This window comes from Xenopus laevis, chromosome 6S (assembly GCF_017654675.1).
Source record: "Xenopus laevis strain J_2021 chromosome 6S, Xenopus_laevis_v10.1, whole genome shotgun sequence".
In the NCBI taxonomy this organism is placed as follows: Eukaryota; Metazoa; Chordata; class Amphibia; order Anura; family Pipidae; genus Xenopus; species Xenopus laevis.
Genome location: NC_054382.1, coordinates 60,539,660 through 60,560,883, shown reverse-complemented (window position 1 = coordinate 60,560,883; position 21,224 = coordinate 60,539,660). Strand labels below are relative to the sequence as shown.

The 21,224-nt window shown below is 40.6% G+C and overlaps 1 protein-coding gene across 5 annotated transcripts in view; it reads left to right on the top strand.

The window, feature by feature from the left end:
• Nucleotides 1-21,224, top strand: part of pcbp2.S (poly(rC) binding protein 2 S homeolog) — a 495,331-nt gene that overhangs the window by 65,967 nt on the left and 408,140 nt on the right. The gene's annotated exons all lie outside the window — the stretch shown is intronic.

Below are 21,224 nucleotides of genomic sequence, written 5' to 3'. Positions count from 1 at the left end.
TATGGCCAGCATGTCTATTAATAGGTGCTTAGCCACATCTGGACTGATAATAGAGAATGTTTTATCCTCAGACTCAGAGCCCTTTGAGGAGAATGTGTTCAGGGCCGGAACTAGGGGTAGGCCGTAGAGGCACCTGCCTAGGGCGCAACAATAAGGGGTTGCTTGGCAAGTACTGATTAACCATCTTCTGTCTGCCCCTAGTCTGCGTTCGTTGCCCTCTATACAGTAGCTCTCCCCCCTTCTCCTTTATCCGCCCCTCTCTACTCCCCCTGCTTCCCTCCTCCGCCCCTGCTTCCCCTTGCCCTCCCCTCCCTTTCTTCACTGCCGATCTGTGCATGCACACAGTCTTAGTCAGACTTGTTATGGCACTTGCACAGTGAGTAGCGGGCTGGCCGGCTGGGTTGCCTAGGGCTGATAATTCTCCTACAGCGCTACACTCACACCAATGAGTCTGAGTTTGGTGGTTGGGTCAGTCTCTTCCTCTTGTGGTCTATATTGAATAGTGGAGGTAATCCAGTCATTAAATGTATTTAGTGGTGGGGGGCACCACTGATGCAGAAGGCAAGGCCTGCAAGGCCTCCAGTGTGTGTGACGGTATCACCTGTCCTGATAGTTGTTCTTGCATTTGTGGCAAGTCCTAATCAGTATTAGTGATGCCAGAAACTTCCTTCTAAATCTCCCTGCAGTCTGAACAGGTGTCTTTTTAATGACGTGTACTTACAGATATGACATTTAGAACTATACTATATATATATATAACTATAATCACCACAATACCCAAATCTACAGAATGATTCAACTATAGGCCAATTTCACTTTTGACTAATATCCTGGAACTGCTAATGACCTGAAACTGTATGCCAAAACCATATCTAACTGGCTGAAAATAATATTACTACATATTGTACACCAGAACCAGACTTTGAAAAGGTTGTCAAGGCCAAGGTTATACCAGAAAAACTGACAGATCTAGAACAAAGAACCAAATAACAGATGCCTTTGAATTCTGCAAAGGCATTTGACAAGAGTGTGCTGAATGCTCATGTTAAAAAAACCCACAAACATACAGAAACAAAGGATCTTTGTATAACTATAATGGCCTTATATAGGACTCCTACAGCACAAGTCAACAGCATGGCTTCATATCAGAATTATTTTCCATAATCAATGGAATATGACAAGGATACCCACTGTTACCCCTTATATAAAGTGTAAGCTTCAAGCTAGTAGCAAGAATCATAAGAGTAACTGCAGGCAGAATGGAAACATCATTCTGACTATAACAGAACTGGACCAACGATTAATTAAAGGGGTTGTTCTCTGTTAATTGACCTTTTAGTATGAAGTAGAGACTGATCGATCTTTGGAGACAATTTGCCATGGTTTTCATTTTTATGGGGTTATTTGAGTTATTTAGCTTTTTATTCAGCAGCTCTCCAGTTTGCAATTTCAGCAATTTGGAATATGAATAAGAGAGGGACTAAATAGAAAGAAGAGTAATAAAAAGTAGCAATAACAATACGTTTGTAGCCTAACAGAGCATTCGTTTTTTAGATGAAGTCAGTGACCCCCATTAGAAACCTGGAAATAATTCAAAAACTATAAAAAAAGAAAAAATGACAAGCAATTAAAAAAGTTGGCATGGTTTAAGGAGACTTATGTTTATAAAGCCTTTCTACAGTTGCACACAGAAGGAACAATAGGAATCTAAGTTTATCATGAGTAACGCATTACTGTACATTAGTACTGAACTTAGAAGTAGGTGTGCTGCTTACACTTTGCTTTCCATAAATGAATTTACAGTCATAGTTGTAATTTGATGAATTGCAGTCATGGGACTGTGTGTGGCAACACTATTCACATAATTATCATCTTCTTTGTCCCTTAACTGACATTTAAATCACTGATATTTAAGTAGTGTTGTAATGGGATGGGGTTGATGCTCAGTTCTGGTGCTGCAAATGTCGTTTCTTAGAAGGATTTTTCTATAACTATGCACAATATACATATATACATGCACTGGACACAGAATATGTCAGCACAAAAAAATTCCTTGCATTGTAGTACATCCAGTTTAGGTTTGTTTCCAGAAACACATGTAGTTACTAAAAATGCCAAGAAACGGTAGACCTTAAACCCTAGAATCAGTCATAATTCCACAATTGTTTCTGAAGTAGTAAAAGCAGAAAAATAGCCTTGTACCAGTTGTATGCTTAAAGTAGACCTTATAATCACATTGAGAGAGAAAGCAATCATTTATCATTATATAATACAAAATTACCTGTAAAATATATCATTATAAATAATTAAAAAAATAAATATTGGAAGTCATATGTCATATAGGCCATAGGTCAATTCCACTTGACCTATGGCCTAATGTCTTTATGTGGCCATAGAATTCTACGATGACAACTCTTTTTTTCTTTTTTAAATTGGCCACAATCATTTCCTAAATAATTTTGAACTAAGACCAAAATTGTCAGGGTCCATAATGCCCTGTAAATGTAAGAATACGATCTAATGACAGATTTTGCAGATGTTTTACACAAGGCCTCCTCTTGTTTGTCAACAAAATCTAGGATTTTAAGAAGGGGCCTTTCCATACTATACAGAATAATCATGATAGTGTACATGCAGGTAGAGATGGGGCGAATTTGACCCGTTTCGTCAAAAATTTGGCTCCGGCAAAATGTCGCAGACGCCCATTAATGTCAATGGGCGTCAAAAATTTTTGTTTTGCGCATCGAAATTGATTTTGACGGGCGTCATTTTTTCAGTGAAACAAGGCGGGAATAATTCGCCCATCCCTACATGCAGGGACCTTCACAAAATGATTGTTAGTTACTATATCTGAACATTCTTTGATAGTTGTCTCATACATATATCCTCAATACTCAATTAAAATGAACAAATGCAGATAAGGGCAACTACCCTATACACAAGCATAACCACAGCAATATTATTACACTCCTAACATAATATTTTATCTACATTGTACTGAAAAAAACATTTAAAAACCTTACATTTGGCAGACAGCAACAGGAGAACATTGGCAATAAATTCATCCTGTAATAAAACACATGAATTGCGTTGTTCTGAATCATAATGAATTGTAGCAAGTAAGATGCAGCTGGTGCCATCACGTCTGAGCCCATTTTCATTAAACAGAGTGCTCCTGCTAGCAAAGAAAGGTTAGCGAATGAAAATTTATATATACAGTAATTCAATATGATGATTTACATACAGACTAAACAATTGTTGAACTTTCGAGAATGTAATTAGATTAATATCCTAAAATTACTGTATTATTACATTGCAGGGATATCATAATGCAAATTATATCAGAAATCAAATGCTACACATTTTTATGCAGAACTCACACTAAATGCAAATACATTGTTCAAATTGCAATTTCAGACCTGTCACCATGTTTTTACCCAGTTTCTCCCCATAATTCCAGCTCAAATGCAGCTGTGAGGGGGTGTTGTGTCTGACCCAAAATGTCACTTGATTATTTAGACGTGTGCATATAAAAACCTGGGTGCTGTTGCCACCTTAAAAGTGGCACACTTGTAGTGATGACATTAGAGTCTATGGATGACTTTTTTGTCTACTGCACAACATTTTTGTTAAACGCAACATTTTTGTCTGCCACTTTTTTTTGCATGGAAAACCATGTTGTAAATTTTTGCTGCCATTCCGAGAAACTCAGAAGTTCTCTGCATAAACATACATGTTGAAAAAAAATTCATTCATCACTAAACACACACTTGCACAATTCGGAAAAGAAGGGACACATATAGAAGTACAAGCATGGTCTTTAACTGCAAGTACCTAAGTAAAATTAGGTACTTGCAAGTTTTCCAGTTGGAAATGAGCCCTCTTGTATTTGCTGCTGTAATATGATAATCATATATGATGCACATCTGATGACCACAGTTTTCCCACAATGAAGCATTACAGAGGCAAAGCTACTGATGCAATTGTGCTGAAAAATTCAATGTTTAAATGTGTGTCAAAATGATGTCTGCACAGATTGTTTAAGATCACACTGCATTTATTGATTGTGGCCACTGTGGAAATCTTCAAAAGTGGCATTAGCTCCAGGGTTTCTCTGCAACAATAGGCAAACTGCATGCAATTCCTTAGAACAGACTGGAGGGAGCATAGTAATGAGGATCATAAACACCGATGGGTAAATGTAGTAAGTCTTTTCAGGTCTCAAAGTGAAAAAAACTCACCAGTTTAAGGAAGAGGTCCAGGTGCACCGCCGTGAAACTTCAGCTGAGGGAGCGGATAACCATATGTAGAAATTGAGCAGGCACTTCTAGGAACCAATCTTCCAGGCAGACTTTTCAGTTAAAAAGTATTTATTTATTGGATAGCACTAGGACACAGCCTAACGCTTTTCGTATCAATAAATAAATACTTTTTAACTTAAAAGTCTGCTTGGAAGATTGGTTCCTAGAAGTGCCTGTTCAATTTCTACATACAGAGCATAGCAATGAGCCTATCTTTCTCACCAGATTTTTAAGAAATATATCAAATAATGTATCAAATTAGAGCAGTTTATGTAGTCAGTGCCCCCTTCCCAGAGCTGCTCTAGGCCGACATTTGAAAGTTTAAAAAAAAAAAAAAAAAGTGTTTGGAAGATGAACAACCTCTTTTATGGGGTGAAAATGCAAAGATTAACAACATGTGAAATTAGAGCTCACTACAGCAAAATTCTGCCACTCTCTGTTCATTCCTATGCAAGTGTATTTTCTAATGGTGAACTCTCAACCATTGATAAACCATTGAGGAATACTTATAGTAACTAAAATATTAACTTTGTACAGCACAGGGGAATATACTGTATAGATATATATGCAATATAAGCAAATATAGCAGTGCGTGTATATGCTTGCCATTCCTACCTTTATTTCTGGTCTAGTTAATGGTCTAGATCAGTGCTGTGGTACCTTCTGTTGTACCAAGGGCTGGATTTTTTCCGGCCTACATGGTGGAGGGCCGATAATGGAAGCCAGGGTTGACCACTCCCTGTTTTTAAACCACACCCACTTTAAACCACACCCATGCTACCACCTACAATGTCCACATTAATGGTGGTAGTACACCAAAAAACCGAATGGTTGTTGCTCACTGCAGGGATATCACTCATGTTAAAAAGTTGTCATATTAAGACATACCCTTAAATTCATATGCCTCATCCTCCCCTGTGGATAACACAGCAACCCCCCCCCTTCTAGCACATGATTACACACCTTAGGGGCCCCTAACAATGATTTTTAAATGCTAAAAAAAAAACAGAACCCTGCCAGGCTTATGTTCCACAGGCAGAGAAGGGCACACACAGGGAGCATAGGGCAGGCAGAGTATGGCACACATGGAGCATAGGGAAGACAGAACAGCCCTGGAGACAGGGAAACCTATCAGGACTCTAAAGGTATGGAGAAACATGCGGATCGTCGCATGTTTTCGGAGTGGTCCTCGTCGCGGTTTTTAAAAAAAGCCGACCACCACGTAAAAACGCTAGTGTTTTCAACCTTAGGCAATGGCACATGATGCTAGAGTATTTACGCAGTGGTTAGCTTTTTTAAAACTGCAGGTGAACCGTGTTGATAATCGGCATGTGTGACACCTTTGCTGATAGTCCAATGAATCAAAGTAACTGAGAGAGAGCACGCCAGGCAGATTTACTGCTAAGTGGTTTATTATTCCCTACGTTGTACCTTTGCTGATAGCTAAACCTGAACACGGGGTGGGGCAGATAACATTAGGGATGGGGCAGTGATGTAGGAACAGGCATGTTGACATCAGAGGTGGGTACAATGATTGTGGTGGAGTTATAACACCAGGGCAAGGTATTGCATCACTTAGATGCAACTGGCTGGATTTCTAGCAGTGGCAGAACTAATGGGGGAACAGGGGGTGCGATTGGACCAGGGCCTGCACCCCCTCAGGGCCCCCCGGCAGCTCACACACTGTTGAAGCCGCAGTGAAAATTGCGTATGGAGGGAGGTGGGGGGCCTGGCTAGTTACATTACTGATTTCTATCCAGTATTCTCAATGTTTTTCTCAAAGTGCTGATGCCCAGTTCAAAACAACACAGGTGGCAACCCTATCTCTAGCTATATTCTGCTTGATGATTAAGCCCAATCCTTTAATTACAGGTATGAGATGTATTATACAGAATACAGAAATCCGTTATTCAGAAAGCACTGAAATAAAGCAATGCTAATTTTTGATTGATTTGCTTTTTTTTGTATCTGTAATAATAAGGAATGAACTGTATTTGATAGTAACTAAGCCAAGTTGAGGTGAGTATCTTTTTATTTAAATGCTTTTCATGTATTGGCCAGATTATTGTTTGGGTTTCATAAGGCTGAAAAACGAACAGAAAATTCAGACCCGAACAGGCCTTACAAAAACCAAACAGGTGGCAACCCTAAATATTGTGTGTCCATGCCGTCAAATGTGTTACATAAAGTGCCACAATACTGGTGCCCCCTAGCAGTTTGTCTGAAGTGTGAACAGGTGAACAATGTGGGCAGTTTCAGTCTGGGTCTCAGGTGAGAACGGTACAGGGCTTTAGGGTTGTGAACAATAGAGGTGTCACAGTTGTGGACAATGCAGGGGGGATTATATGTGTGAACGATACAGGGGATTACAGTCTGATTTTGAGGTTTAAACAATGCAGGGGCCAGTTAATCTCTGTAGTGATACCTCATACCTCCCAACTGTCCCTTTTTTGGAGGGACAGTCCCTCTTTTGACAGCTCAATCTGCAGTCCCTCATTTGTACTGGAAAGTACACAAAAAAAACAGTTTAATTAAGGAGAATTATTTTCAAACTTTCATAACCTGCCAAATTTTGTAAAATGAACATGGTAATTAGAGGGTGTGGCCACAGAAAGGGGCATGGTCAAAAAATTTGCTGCACTATGTGCGAAAAAATGTTGTCCCTTTTTTTACTTCCAAAATGTTGGGAGGTATGATACCTTTTAAAGTTAACACATGGTAACAGACTTTCATGTGGGAGGCCACATAAGGTGGGGTCGCGGGTCACCAGTTGGATAGCCCTGGTGTAGATTATAGCATACACTGGGCTTGATTCAATTCAATGTGATAAATGTGCGATAAAGTAAAAATGTGTTTTATTAAAGAAGATGACCATTGTAAAGGTGTGCTGCGTCCAATCCATGTGTCCGATAGGGCATTCCAATCTTTCAAAAATTCCTGTGTGGAAACACAAATAAAATGCCAGAATGTTATTGTGAATTTGCATTGTAGAGAAATAGAGAAATTTAATTTTACATTTTCAGCTACTAAGAATGGAAAATCAACACTGAAAAGAATGGAGAGCAATCAAACTGAACTCTTCTATGGGGTGCCGTTTGTCCCAAATGCATTCTGTATACAAAACTATACCTAATACACAGAATGAATGTCTCTCATGTTATATAATGGAAAATTCTATCATACTTACCGTAATTTTCCTTTCCTGGACTGAAGCATGGCAGTAGGCACTAATGGGTTAACTCCCTCGCACAGCGGAAGTACAGGAACCAATAAACCTAATTCCCAACCCCCTTACCCCATCTCTTTCCCTGTCCGAGCTCAGGTACTGAAGGGGTGGGTCGTGCCTACTGCCATGCTTCAGTCCAGGAAAGGAAAATTACGGTAAGTATGATAGAATTTTCCATTTTCCTGTCCTTCCGCATGGCAGTAGGCACTAATGGGAATTAACTAAGCAGTACAGACTTTGGGCGGGAAAATCATTTATTAAATTGAACTGAAGAGAGGACTTTAAGCCCGAAACCAGCTTTGTTTACGGAACAAACATCAAGCTTATAACAACGAACAAAAGTAGATATAGAGGACCATGCAGCTGCACTGCAAATTTCTTCCGGCGTAGCTTGAGCCTCGAACGTCCAGGACGCAGCCACCGCTCTAGTGGAGTGAGCCTTAACATGGGGAGCCTGCATAGCTTTGAGTAAATACGCCTTCTTGATACAAGCTTTTATCCAGCTTGCAATCACACGCTTAGAAGCTTGATGGCCCATAGAAGATCCTTTAAATAGCAAAAAGAGACTATCACACCTCTTGAATGCCTCGGTTCTTCGCAAGTATATTGACAAACACCTCACCAAATCCAGTTTATGCCAGTTTACTTCTTCTTCCGTAGCGGGGTTAGGGAAGAAAGCCGGCAGCACAATCTCCTTACTAGCATGAAAGGAGGATACCACTTTTCGGGAGGAATTTCTCTGGTAGCCTTAACGTTACTTTATCATGTAACATTTTCAGATATGGTTCTTTCCTCAGCAATGCTTGTATCTCCCCCACTCTCCGTGCTGACGTTACCGCTATCAAGAAAGCAGTCTTCATTGACAGGAGGTCCAAGCTAATTGACTCCAGAGGCTCAAATGGTTCCGTCATGAGAGACTGAAGAACCAAATTCAAATCCCATGATGGCAAAATTGGTCTCACTTGCGGTTTCAGATGTTTGACTCCTTGAATAAAGCGGGTCACTAATGGATACTCCGCCCATTTGACTTTCGTCAATGCTGACAAGGCTGACACTTGCACTTTCAGGGTAGCCAAGCTGAGATTCTTCTCTAAGCCTGACTGCAGAAAATTTACTACTGCCGACTCGGTTGGTGATGTAAATGAATCTCCTGACAATGTACACCATTCCCTGAATCTTTCCCAAATTCTATGGTAGGTATTCTCTGTTGATGGCTTTCTAGCTGCCAACAGTATGTCAATAGTCATTTCTGCGAGCCCAAGCTCTGTCAGCTCTTTCCGCTCAAAAGCCACCCCGTCAAAGCCCATTTTTGTGGGTTTGGGTGGAATATTTTGCCTTGGCATAGCGAACCCTGGTGATAGGGTAGCTTGACTGGATTGTCCAATGCCATTTCCCACAACCGGGCAAACCAAGGCCTTCTCGGCCACCATGGCACTACTGCTATAACTGTAGCTTTGTCTTTCTGAATTTTGTTCAATACCCTTGATATGATCGGGATCGGCGGAAAATGTATGCCAGTTTGAACATCCACTTCAGACTGAAAGCATCCTGACACAATGCTTGCCTCTCCGGGTACCAGGAGCAGAACAGTCTCACCTTCCTGTTCCTGGATGTAGCCATGAGGTCTATCTGAGGGAGGCCCCAACGATTCACCAACGTTTGGAAACTCCCCTGCGACAACTCCCACTCCCCTGGGTGGAGTGTCCTCCGACTCAACAGATCTGCCAGAATATTCTGACGACCAGGAATATAAGTTGCTGACAAGTCGAGGAGATTGTTCTCTGCCCATTCGAAAATCTCCAAAGTCAGACTCAACAATTTCCTGCTGTGAGTCCCTCCTTGTTTCTTTATATATTTTACCGTTGTTATATTGTCTGACTGAATGAGGACTGCTGTCCCTTTGAGCTGACTTTTGAAGCTCACTAGCGCCTGCAACACCGCTTTCAGTTCCCTGAAGTTCGAGGACCACGTTACTGCCTCCGGTGGCCATATGCCTTGTGCTGATACACATGCCGTATGAGCCCCCCATCCAAGGCTGCTGGCATCCGTCGTGACCATCTGCCACGATGAGCAATCTATTGGCTTGCCCTGAGAAAGATTGAACGGATTTAGCCACCACTCCAGGCTCTTCACTGTTTGTCGTGACAGAATAATGATTTGAGACTGAGTAACTCTTTTCCACTGTTGAAGAAACCCGAACTGGAGCTGTCGAAGATGAATCATTGCCCACCTGACGGCATCCTTCGTAGCTACCAGTTTCCCTATTATCTCTTGACAGATCAGAGCCGTGGTATAAGGAAATTTGATAACACTCTGCACTCTTCGAATAATGTCTTCCACTTTGCCTGGGGGAAGATATAGTCGCGACTGCTTGGTATCCACTAGAACCCCCAAGAACTCCATCCGTTGTGACGGGACCAGTTGTGACTTTTGGAAATTTATTAACCATCCATGTTCCTCTAGAACCGTAATGGTCACCTGGACCTGCTGGTTCAGCAGTTGTTCGTTTGAGGCCTTTATCAGCAGGTCGTCCAAATAGGTGAAGATCTGTATGCCCTGCAGGCGTAGGGCGGCTATGACTGGAGCCAGAACTTTTGAAAAGGTTCTCGGTGAAGACGCTAGCCCAAAGGGAAGTGCTCGGTATTGAAAATGCTCCCCCCTTACCGAGAACCTGAGGAATCTCTGGTGACTTAAGAGAATAGGGACATGAAGATATGCATCTCGCAAATCTATCTTTGCTAGCCAATCGTTTACCCGTAGGTTCTGCGAAATAATACTCAATGTCTCCATTTTGAATGACTTTACCTTCAGGAACGAATTTAATCCTCTGAGATCTAAGATAGCTCGGAACTCCCCCGACGCCTTTTTCCTGAGGAAGATCGGAGAATAGATACCTTGTCCCTTCTGGCTTTCCCGGCACTGTTAAAATTACTTCCTTTTCCAACAGATCTAATAAATGTGATTCATTGCTCGATGAGCTTCCAGCGTTTTCGGAACCTTTGATTCCACAAAAAAACTTCTGTTTGGTTTTTTCGAAAACTCCAAGTGGTAACCTAAGGATACCACTTCCCGGACCCAACTGTCCATCGTAGTTTTCCCCCAGACTGCCTGGAATTGAAGTAGTCTTCCCCCTACTGGCGGCAGCTGGGCCTGAACACCGTCAGAACGATTTAGGCTTTCCCTGCTTGAACTCTTTTTTGAGCTGATTTTGCCCGCGATTTCTCCAAAAGGGCTGCCTATCAAATTGCTTTCCAGGCCTATAGGTCTTGGCATCCTTAAACGGCATTCTGTCCGCCCAGCCTGCACGGACTGGCTGACGTCTCACACGCCTTTCTTGCGGCAAAAAGGAGCTCTTGCCCGCCGAAGCCTTAGAAATAATACTGTCAAGTTTTGGCCCAAACAGCAACTCCCCCTCGAAAGGGAGCGCACACAGATTGAACTTGGAAGGGGTATCTGCTTGCCAATGTTTTAGCCACAGCATCCTCCTAGCTGCCACTGCATACCCCATATTTCTGGCTGCCAATTTCAGCACCTCCAATGATGCGTCCGTGATGAAATCAATAGCCACCTTTATATCACCCACTAGGTGACCCACCTTGTCTTTGTCTCCAGCAAGCTGCAGCTCAGTTTCTATCTCTTGCAGCCAGATTTTGGATGCCTTTGCCACACACGTGACTGCTACCGCTGGCTTGCAGAGTAGCCCCGAAACTGAATAGGCCTTCCTCAGCACTGTATCCTGTCTCCTTTCTACAGGATCCTTCAAGGAAACCCCCTCATCCACTGGCCTTAAACCAGTCTCTCATAGCACTCCATTGATCATCTGCTCTTTTGCCAGACATAGATTCCCAGCACATTAGGCATACTTTTTTGTTATGCATCGCTGGATTATCACATATTGAACACTCTTTTTCCACCGCCTTCCTTGAATGATGACTCCTCCTTCTAGGTGACCTACAAAGAAACGAGTTTGTTACCATCACATAGGAGTCACCACACATCTCTCTGATACACTTACCCCCTAGAGGATGACCGGGATCTCCGGCTCCTAGAACTCATGCTCTGAAAAAAAAAGGAGTAAATATAAGTAGCTGTACAGTTCACCTAGGTCCCCAACCGGTAGGCCTGCAACACTGCTTACAATCAGGCTCTCCCAACCAGCAACCGGCTCCTGCTGCATGTACTGCAAACAAAACCTCTTTAAGAGCCAAGGGCGCCTAGAGATGACATCATCAAGAGTCTACACAGTGTCTTACCGCGGGATCCGACTTACTGCACTCAGAACGCCTTACTGCACACCCCGCGTCTTACCGCGTTCTAAAAGCCCAGCTACCAGGCTCCACCGGCTATATGTGAACCGGTCGCTTCGGTGAGGCAGAGAGGAACCACACCGGCACAGGGGAATCCTTCCTGATGCGAGGACAGGAAAAAAAGAGATGGGGTAAGGGGGTTGGGAATTAGGTTTATTGGTTCCTGTACTTCCGCTGTGCGAGGGAGTTAACCCATTAGTGCCTACTGCCATGCGGAAGGACAGGAAAAGTATTTGTGACCATACACAGAGAAAAAAATATACAAAAGACTTATTTATATTAAAGAATGAAAACAAAACCTGGTTAGTGCACAAAAGGATGTCATTATATCACAAACTCCATTCTGTACATTTAACAAGCAATCTGTCGCACAAATGTATAACCTCCATGTAACGGACACACTTATGTGCAAAGTTACTTACAGAATGAATTATGTAAAAAAAACATAGACATAATATATAATAGTGTAACTAACTAGTGCTTGTCAAGCTAGATTTGACTGACAAAATAGATATCTGTGACAGAAAGCAAGATTTTATAGTACAGGATTCATTCTTTCCACAAAATGACAGTTTTGTTTCACAAAACAGATAAAATAACCATTCTGTGAAGCAACACTCTCAGTCACATTCCTGAACCAATAAGAACAAAGCTTATTGCCATATACAAACAAGATGAGAAGTGGCCAGCTCTGCTCCTCATGGCTAAGGCAAAGTATCTGGCCTGCTATAGAGGGCGCCCTCTAATGTCCCCTGTGCTGCATAGTAATAAACATGAACAAACCTTTCCTAAAAGTGCTGCTGTTAAACACTACAGGTTCATAAATGGAAGTTTTTACAAATGGCTGAGAAATATAATGCTGCAATATATAATATATAATGCAAAACTTATATAAATATGATCATTTTAGGTGATATGGCTATTCTTATTGTAGTAACCTGCTTGTGTGGCCATTTTGGTTAAGGGCATTCCTGCTGTTTTGCCATTATTTTATGACTCACTCCTGTTCCTCTTCCTGTCTAAACTGAGAGTAATTATGGGACAGGCCACACCCACCTGTGATGTTGTATTAAATGTACCAGAAGTTACTGTGCTTGTCTGGCTGCTTTGCCTGACTCTCAGAGTCAGTTATAAGTTTTTTATATGATAGTTAGACTCCAATGTCTCCTCCTAGCTGTAACCTTGCACCAATTAGCTTGTAGTAGTCTCTTAATAATGTGCTTAGCTATAGTTCAACTACTCCATAATAGCTTTAGCCATAGACTTGGGACTGATCATGTGCACACATTGGGGCTCATTTATCAACACTGGGCAAATTTGCCCATGGGCAGTTACCTATAGCAACCAATCAGCGATTAGCTTTTAAAAGCCAGCTGCAAGTAGAACAATGAATGCAGCAATCTGATTGGTTGCCATGGGTTACTGCCCATGGGCAAATGTGCCCAGTGTTGATAAATGACCCCCAAAGTGTGTTTAGTATGATGTGTTGGTTATATGAGCAGCCACTCCTGAGTACTGTGTGTAAACAAAAGGCTTCAGGACTTCAACTTCACCTCCTTTCGTGAATTTGGGTCTTTTCGCCGCTTCAGGACTTCAGCTTCGTCTTTTCGGCACTTCCGCATTCTGTAATATGCGAAATGGCCCCATGGCTTGGGCGCTCGTAAAGGGGACCCGGCTCTTTGAAAAATGCAGCACTTCTGGGCCCCCTTCAGGCCCGGAACACTTGTCCCCCCTGCTGGCGGCCCTGGACATGCATGTGACATGGGCACAGTTGTGCTCTCTGCTCTAGTGTTGTGCCCCCCTTGACCCACTCTGATGTGAAAGGGTTAAGCACTGGGCAGGTAAGGGATGGCATCATTAGAGTCTTTTGTTATAAATAAATATAAAGCATTGTGCAGCTTGTTGCTTCTATATAAATAGATTATGATCCCCTAAAATTGCCCCTGCCTAAATGACCTCCTTTTGTTTACACACAGTACTCAGGAGTGGCTGCTCATATAACCTTCACATCATACTATACAGAATGCGTGGTCATACTTGCCAACATTTTGGAAGTAAAAAGGGACAAAAATTTTTTTGTCATGTAGCACGGCGAATTATTTTGACCACACCTATTTTTGTGGCCACACCCTGTAATTACCATGTTCATTTTACAAAGTTTGGCAGGTTATAAAAGTTTGAAAATATTTCTCCTTGTCTAAACTGTTAAAATTACTTATTTTCTTATCTCAAAATTGTTACAAAGTATCTTATTTGCACCTGTTAGCTGTACTGGCCTCTCTGCCGAAATCCAATTAAGTCAGAAATTCTGTTTATTTTTCTGGCTGTTCAGTGCAGAGAAATTAGGGACTTTCCAGTACAAATGAGGGACCTCAGGTTGAGCTGTCAAAAGAGGGACTGTCCCTCTGAAAAAGGGACAGTTGGGAGGTATGTGTGCACATGATCTGTCCCAAGTCTCTGGCTAAAGCTATTATGGAGTAGTTGAACTATAGGTAAGCACATTATTAAGAGACTACTACAAGCTAATTGGTGCAAGATTACAGCTAGGAGGTGACATTGGAGTCTAACTATCATATACAAAACTTATAACTGACTCTGAGAGTCAGGCAAAGCAGCCAGACAAGCACAGTAACTTCTGGTACATTTAATACAACATTGCAGGTGGGTGTGGCCTGTCCCATAATTACTCTCAGCTTAGACAGGAAGAGGAACAGGAGTGAGTCATAAAATAATGGCAAAACAGCAGGAATACCCTTAACCAAAATGGCCACACAAGCAGGTTACAACAATAAGAATAGCCATATCAACTAAAATGATCATATTTATATAAGTTTTGCATACTTTTCTTTCTCTACAATCATTATAAGTGCAGCATTATATTTCTCAGCGATTTGTAAAAACTTCCATTTATGAACCTGTAGTGTTTAACAGCAGCTCTTTTAGGGAAGGTTTGTTCATGTTTATTACTATGCAGCAGAGGGGACATTAGAGGGCGCCCTCTATAGCAGGCCAGATACTTTGCCTTAGCCATGTGGAGCAGAGCTGGCAACTTCTCATCTTGTTTGTATATGGCAATAAGCTTTGTTCTTATTGGTTCAGGAATGTGACTGACAGTGTTGCTTCACAGAATGGTTATTTTATCTGTTTTGTGAAACAAAACTGTCATTTTGTGGAAAGAATGAATCCTGTACTATAAAATCTTGCTTTCTGTCACAGATATCTATTTTGTCAGTCAAATCTAGCTTGACAAGCACTAGTTAGTTACACTATTATATATTATGTCCAACTTTGTTTTTACATAATTCATTCTGTAAGTAACTTTGCACATAAGTGTGTCCGTTACATGGAGGTTATACATTTGTGAGACAGATTGCTTGTTAAACTGTACAGAATGGAGTTTGTGATATAATGACATGCTTTTGTGCACTAACCAGATTTTGTTTTCATTCTTTAATAGAAATAAGTCTTTTGTATCTTTTTTTTCTCTGTGTATGGTCACAAATACTTATATAACATGAGAGACATTCATTCTGTGTATTAGGGATAGTTTTGTATACAGAATGTATTTGGGACAAACGGCACCCCATACTCTTCAAGCAAAAATTCAAACCTGTTTGAAATCAGCCATTCATTGGCAGATATTGTTCCATTAATGTGCAAGCTTGTAGAAAACACTAAAAAAAAGCCCTGACCGTACTCCCATATTCAGTGCCGACAACACACCAAACACTTGTGATTTTTTATGTGACACAACGGATAGGGGAAAACACTGTTAAGCAACTGACTGAGACACTATGGCTATGACCACTTCAAATATTCAAAATACAAAAAAGGAAGGCAGTCCTTTAAGTTTAATAAAAATAATTATCTCGTGGAGAGTCGGAGGCGTGAATTACTATTAACAACTATTTTAAAATGAGGAGAAAGATAGTAAAAAGTAAGTGGGGCTTTTTACTATCTTTCTCCTCATTTTCACTTCAAATATTCCCAAAAAAGGACAAGAAATAATTGTTAAACACAGTATCAAAACAAATCTTTTTGTAAGGTATAATAAGATATCATTTGTTATTGTTCTGATATATCTAATTTGATATATGTATACTGTATTTTGGTGTAACATTTGCAGCAAAGTGCCTTTTTTAATTTGACACCAATGGTCAGGTGTTTGAAAGAGGATGCAAATTAGAAAGAAGGAGAAAAAGTACCCCGTTTAATCGCTCAAATAACAGCTGTCACAAATTAGGCTACCCTGTAGCCTTATTCAATTACCTTATAAATAAAGATTAAGTTATAAAGTGCAGTGCTATAATTGCATTCAATCCAATTAATAATCAATTACTGAAGTTGAGTCTTAATAAATTAATAAAGTGCAGTGCAATATAGTTCATTCAGTGATTAGATTTTAAAAGGCAAAAATTGATGCTTATGCCCAAGCTTAAACCAATTATAAACCACCAAGTTCCCTTAGCCTGGATATTAACCCACTATAATATTATAAATAGTAACATTGCTTAAAAATATGGATTATTCTCACTTTGCTTTCGTAATTGTGGGGCCGAAGGCTCAATGTTACATATTTGGTGGCAATGCAGAGTAACTGTTCGATTTTGGTCACGGATATACACGCTTATTGACTCTATCATGGGGGAAAATCTCCGAAAGGATCCCATTCATGCTTTGCTTAATAAGTCACCTCCTATTTCAAATAAGGCACATAGAAAATTGATCCAGTTTATATTCATCGCTGCGAAACAAACAATAGCGGCTTCCTGGAAAAAATGCTCGCTCCCTATTGTCCTATTCAGAATCAGGATGAACTGGATAATGGTGAATGAAAGGCTTTTAAGTATTGCATCTGATACATATAATAAATATATCACAATATGGACACCCTGGATTAGATATACTGAAATACAAAATGGGTAAAACAGGTGGCTTGTTTTGTAGTGTGACTTGATGGGAATCTGAGAGAGGAAGAATATTGCAAAAATGGGGACAATAATGGGAAAGAGGACCCAATCATTATATAGCTAATTTTTGGGTACCCACAGGAGAATTGCGAAAATAAATAGTGAAATGTGACAGGAAACACAGGAGACGGCCAGTTTGTTTCGAAAGTTCCTTTTTATTATTTTTATTCTTGATTATTGTTTCGTGTTTTTTTCTTTTTTTTTATTGTAATAAACATAACAATAACTTATTTCTGACATGACTGCAACCAATTGTAACAATATACAAACTTCAGCTTTGAAGTGATTATAGTGAATGTATATATCTTGCACATACCCCCTGTCACTTAGGGGGACTTCAATATAGCAAAATGAAAAATGTTTGGATTTATTGTTAATCTGCAATGTGATTATGATCAATAAAAAAATGTTGAAAGAAAAATATGGATTATTCTATTCCCCCATCAAATTAGGATTGAGGAATTAATTCATTGGATTTAAAGTGCTTAGTAGTGCTGAATAAATAAATATAGTAAAAGGTAATTCAATGAATTAGAGTGACCACAATTACTGGGATAAAAATTATAATCAATGCTCGAGTTCATGAAAAAAGAGAGAAATTAGAAGAAAAAGAAGGTGGAGTTGTCCAAAATCTACTACCTAATATTTTCTATCCCTGGGACACCACAAAGACTGAGAAGGCAGAGCAACCGTCTACACACATGTAGACTATTGTTTTATCATTTAACATCAAACATGGTTTAGTGAGAGTGTATAAAATATATACTATTTGATATCTTACTGAGATGTCTGGTTGCTAGGGTACATTTTACTATAGCAACCAGCCTCTTTGAGCATAATGTGAATTGTAGTGGTTGCTATAGTAGTAAAATGTTGAAAAATGTTTCAGTAAACAGTAAAGAGTACCCTTACATAAAAAGCTATTTTGTGTGCTGGTGACATTTAGAAATGTTTAGAAGCATGTAATATGCAAATTACACTTGTCTAAAAAAAATAGACAGGGCCAAACGACAACATTACAATGATTCTGCTTGAAAAAAGAAAGAGTGCACAGTGTAATATAAACCACATCAAATGAAAATTAGCATGTTCATAGATGAGGCAGCAGAGCATCTCATGTGTAATAGCATTTTAAATGAACTTAAAAGGGAAATGGCCACAAAGGATTTGCTGCTGAACCTGGTTCCCACATTGACCTGCATCTGCAGGATGAACAGGAAGATTTTCATGTTGCTAATCACCTTCAATAACCTCAATAGATGCTCCATATCCCCCAATAGATGATTGTTCACTGCAATTTTTTGTGAAATGCAGGCTGCTAAAATGATATTGCACACTTTACCAGGTGAATACTTCAGAACACCCACTGAATGGTCCAAACAACAGAAGCTCATCTTGAGTAAGCCAAACACACTCAATGACTTGTCCAGACCTTTGATGTGCTGTGTTGTACCTGTGTTCACCAGGTGTGGATGGATGAGCAATTGGAGTAAGCAGTCATGGTTGACAACCATAACCTGTATCTCCTGAAAATATTTGATACATGCTTAAATCAATATAGCGTATTTTCAAATTCTGCATAGATTAATCTTTATAAAAATGGAACACTTTACTTTGTTCTTTTGGCATCTTTAATTCTGTCTACAATAGCATTTGAGTTTCTGTTTGTGGGGGGGGGGCAACTGGAGTTAAAAGTAAAAGCAAAAGCTAATTACTTTAACACACATAGGTTAAAGCATCAACAAATGTGATTATAATGAGCACCTTTTGCGTGTTTTGTAGTAACACATCTCACAAACATGGGGACTACAAACTAAGGATGGATTTTGACTTAGAATTACTTCATAGTTCATGTTACTTAACAATTGTTTGGCACTCTTTAAACAACATTAGTATGTAATAACTAGTGATGGGCGAATTTCTCCCTGGGAAAAATTCGCAAAAACATTAGTGAAAGTCTAATATTGACGCCCGCGTCAATTTTGGACACGCGTCCGAAAAGTCACTTGCGTCAATTTTGACGCCGGCGTTAAAGTCAATGGGTGTCAGAATAGTGTTGACTTTTTGGACGCAAATTCAAAAAATTATGCCGGTATATCAGGAATATATTCGCAGGCAGTGAAACGCAGAAATTTGCTATAAGATTGCGGCAAGCGAATTTATTCACCCATCACTAGTAATAACAGTTCAAAGATTTTTGACATCAGTAAACTATGGCAACATATTTAGTATTCTATGGAAAGTTGAAACAATACTTACCTACAAGCCAACAACCCAACCGACTTAATCGACCAAATTTAAAATGCCTGTAGACAGAGCCATGTTTGCTTCCAGGAAAGGCAGCAAAAACATACATCAAATGAATATTTGTATCACAAATGATTTGGGTGTTGATTGTTTTCTGTTCTGTAAAATCTGCTCCTAACCACAAGGGGCAATAAAGTTCCATGAGTACAATCTATATGATACCTCCTTATGAGCTTGTAGAACTTAAGTCAGTGACAGAGAGATAGTGGATTGAGACATGCCACTGACAAGACCTTCCGATGACTGAAAGCTGCCAGATGCCAGAAAATGACAGGTTGTCAATAAGTTGGTGAAGCTTGGAGCTGCCCTATTTGTAGTTGCCAGAGGATCAATATAATTTTTGATAAGCTTATAGAGATCCATGAGGCACTGGCTATTAAGTCGATATTTATCAACAACTTTAGCTTCCCCTATAGCCTTGGAGTATGTTCAGGGGTGACAGATAGAGATGCCTCTGCTTAGTAGTGTGATACAGCATGGGAAGCAACACCCCTTCTAACCTGCAATCTTAAGTGAAGTCTTCTCGCTCTTCTCGTTTTCTTTTCTCAGGGTTCCAAATACAGTACATGGGAACCACATGGGAGAACCAAAATTCTCAATTAAGTAGGCCAAGAAGCCAAGGAGTAAAGGATTTGTATAGCATTAATACTTTCAGATCTTCTTTTGCATATTTATCTTGCAAAGATGAAGGATTAAAAGTCATGTGCAAATCATTGAAGATGATTAAATAGTTTACAATGTGGTTTAGTGGGATCATTTGAAACAGAAATGATTTAGAATTATTAATGACAATTGTTGAAAGGCCGTGTGTCAGAACTAAAGACAGAAAGAGGACGAAAATATTATATATTATAGCGTTAAAACAAAGAGCATTTCTGCCAGTTCAAAGTGGCGTAAGGTAAACCGGAAGAAAACGCAAAAGACTTCTCTCAGTGGGGCAAATTCACTAAGATGCGAAGTTGCGCCAGGCGCAACTTCGCCGCACTTCGCTGCACTTCGCCAGGCGTAGTTTCGCCAGCGCTCCGCAAATTCACTAAAATCCGAAGTTGCGCTCAGGGGTAGCGTAAGGTTGCGAAGTTGCGCTAGCGTTGATTCGCTATGTAAAGCGAAGTTACGCTAGCGAAGGCTAATTTGCATACGGTGCGAAATTCAAATTTCAATGGAGGAATATGTATCAGCACTACAAATGCCTAGAAAACCTTCATATCAGCAAATAAAAATTTTATTTTGCCCTACACATGTGCCCACTGTCTAGGTAAGTTGCCATGAGTCAGGAAATGTAGGGGGGAAGGAGGGGAGCCCCAAAAATTTTTTCGATCTTTTTCAGCCTATCACCCATCATGTAGAAAACACGCCAGCATTTTTTTGGGACTTAGAAAAATTTTTGCCTTTTTTTGAAACAATCCCTATCTACTCTATTGCGCTTCGCCAGGTCTGAGGTGGCGAAGGAAGTCTAGCGTAAAAGGTAGCGTTCAGTACACTGCGCAAGTTAGTGAATTTGCGTAGTTACATCGCTACCAAAACTTCGCCTGGCGTAAGGGTGCGAAGTAACACTAGCGAAACTACGCCAGCGTTCGTTAGTGAATTTGCGCAGTAACGAAAATGCCAAACGCTAGCGAATTAACACTAGCGTTCGCCGCTTCGGCGCTTAGTGAATTTGCCCCAGTAAGTATTTTCAGGTTGAATTGAATTGCAAAATGTAAGAATTTCCAGCACTTTCAATGGGTCGTTAGGTAGTGAAAACATAACGGAAAGATATATTGGTTAATGCGATAAGTGTTTATAACAATGAATTGCATAGTGGACATACAAAAAAGTATTCTTATCATACTAAGGGGAAATTTATATGCTGTGCAGTGTCGGACTGGCCCGGCGGGACACCGGGAAAATACCCGGTGGGCCCCGACCCTTAATGGGCCCCCGCCGGGCCAGACACCTCTCCAGAGATCTGTAAAAAAAAGTTTTCCTCCCGCAGCGCCATCGGCGCAGCGCCGATCAGCGCAGCGCCTTCTGCGCATGCGCCAGGCACCTAGGCGCCTTCACGCTGGTGCGCCGAGTGGCGCCTTTGTGTGCGCGCACTCGGTGCATCACAATGGGGGGCGGGGGGGTCGGA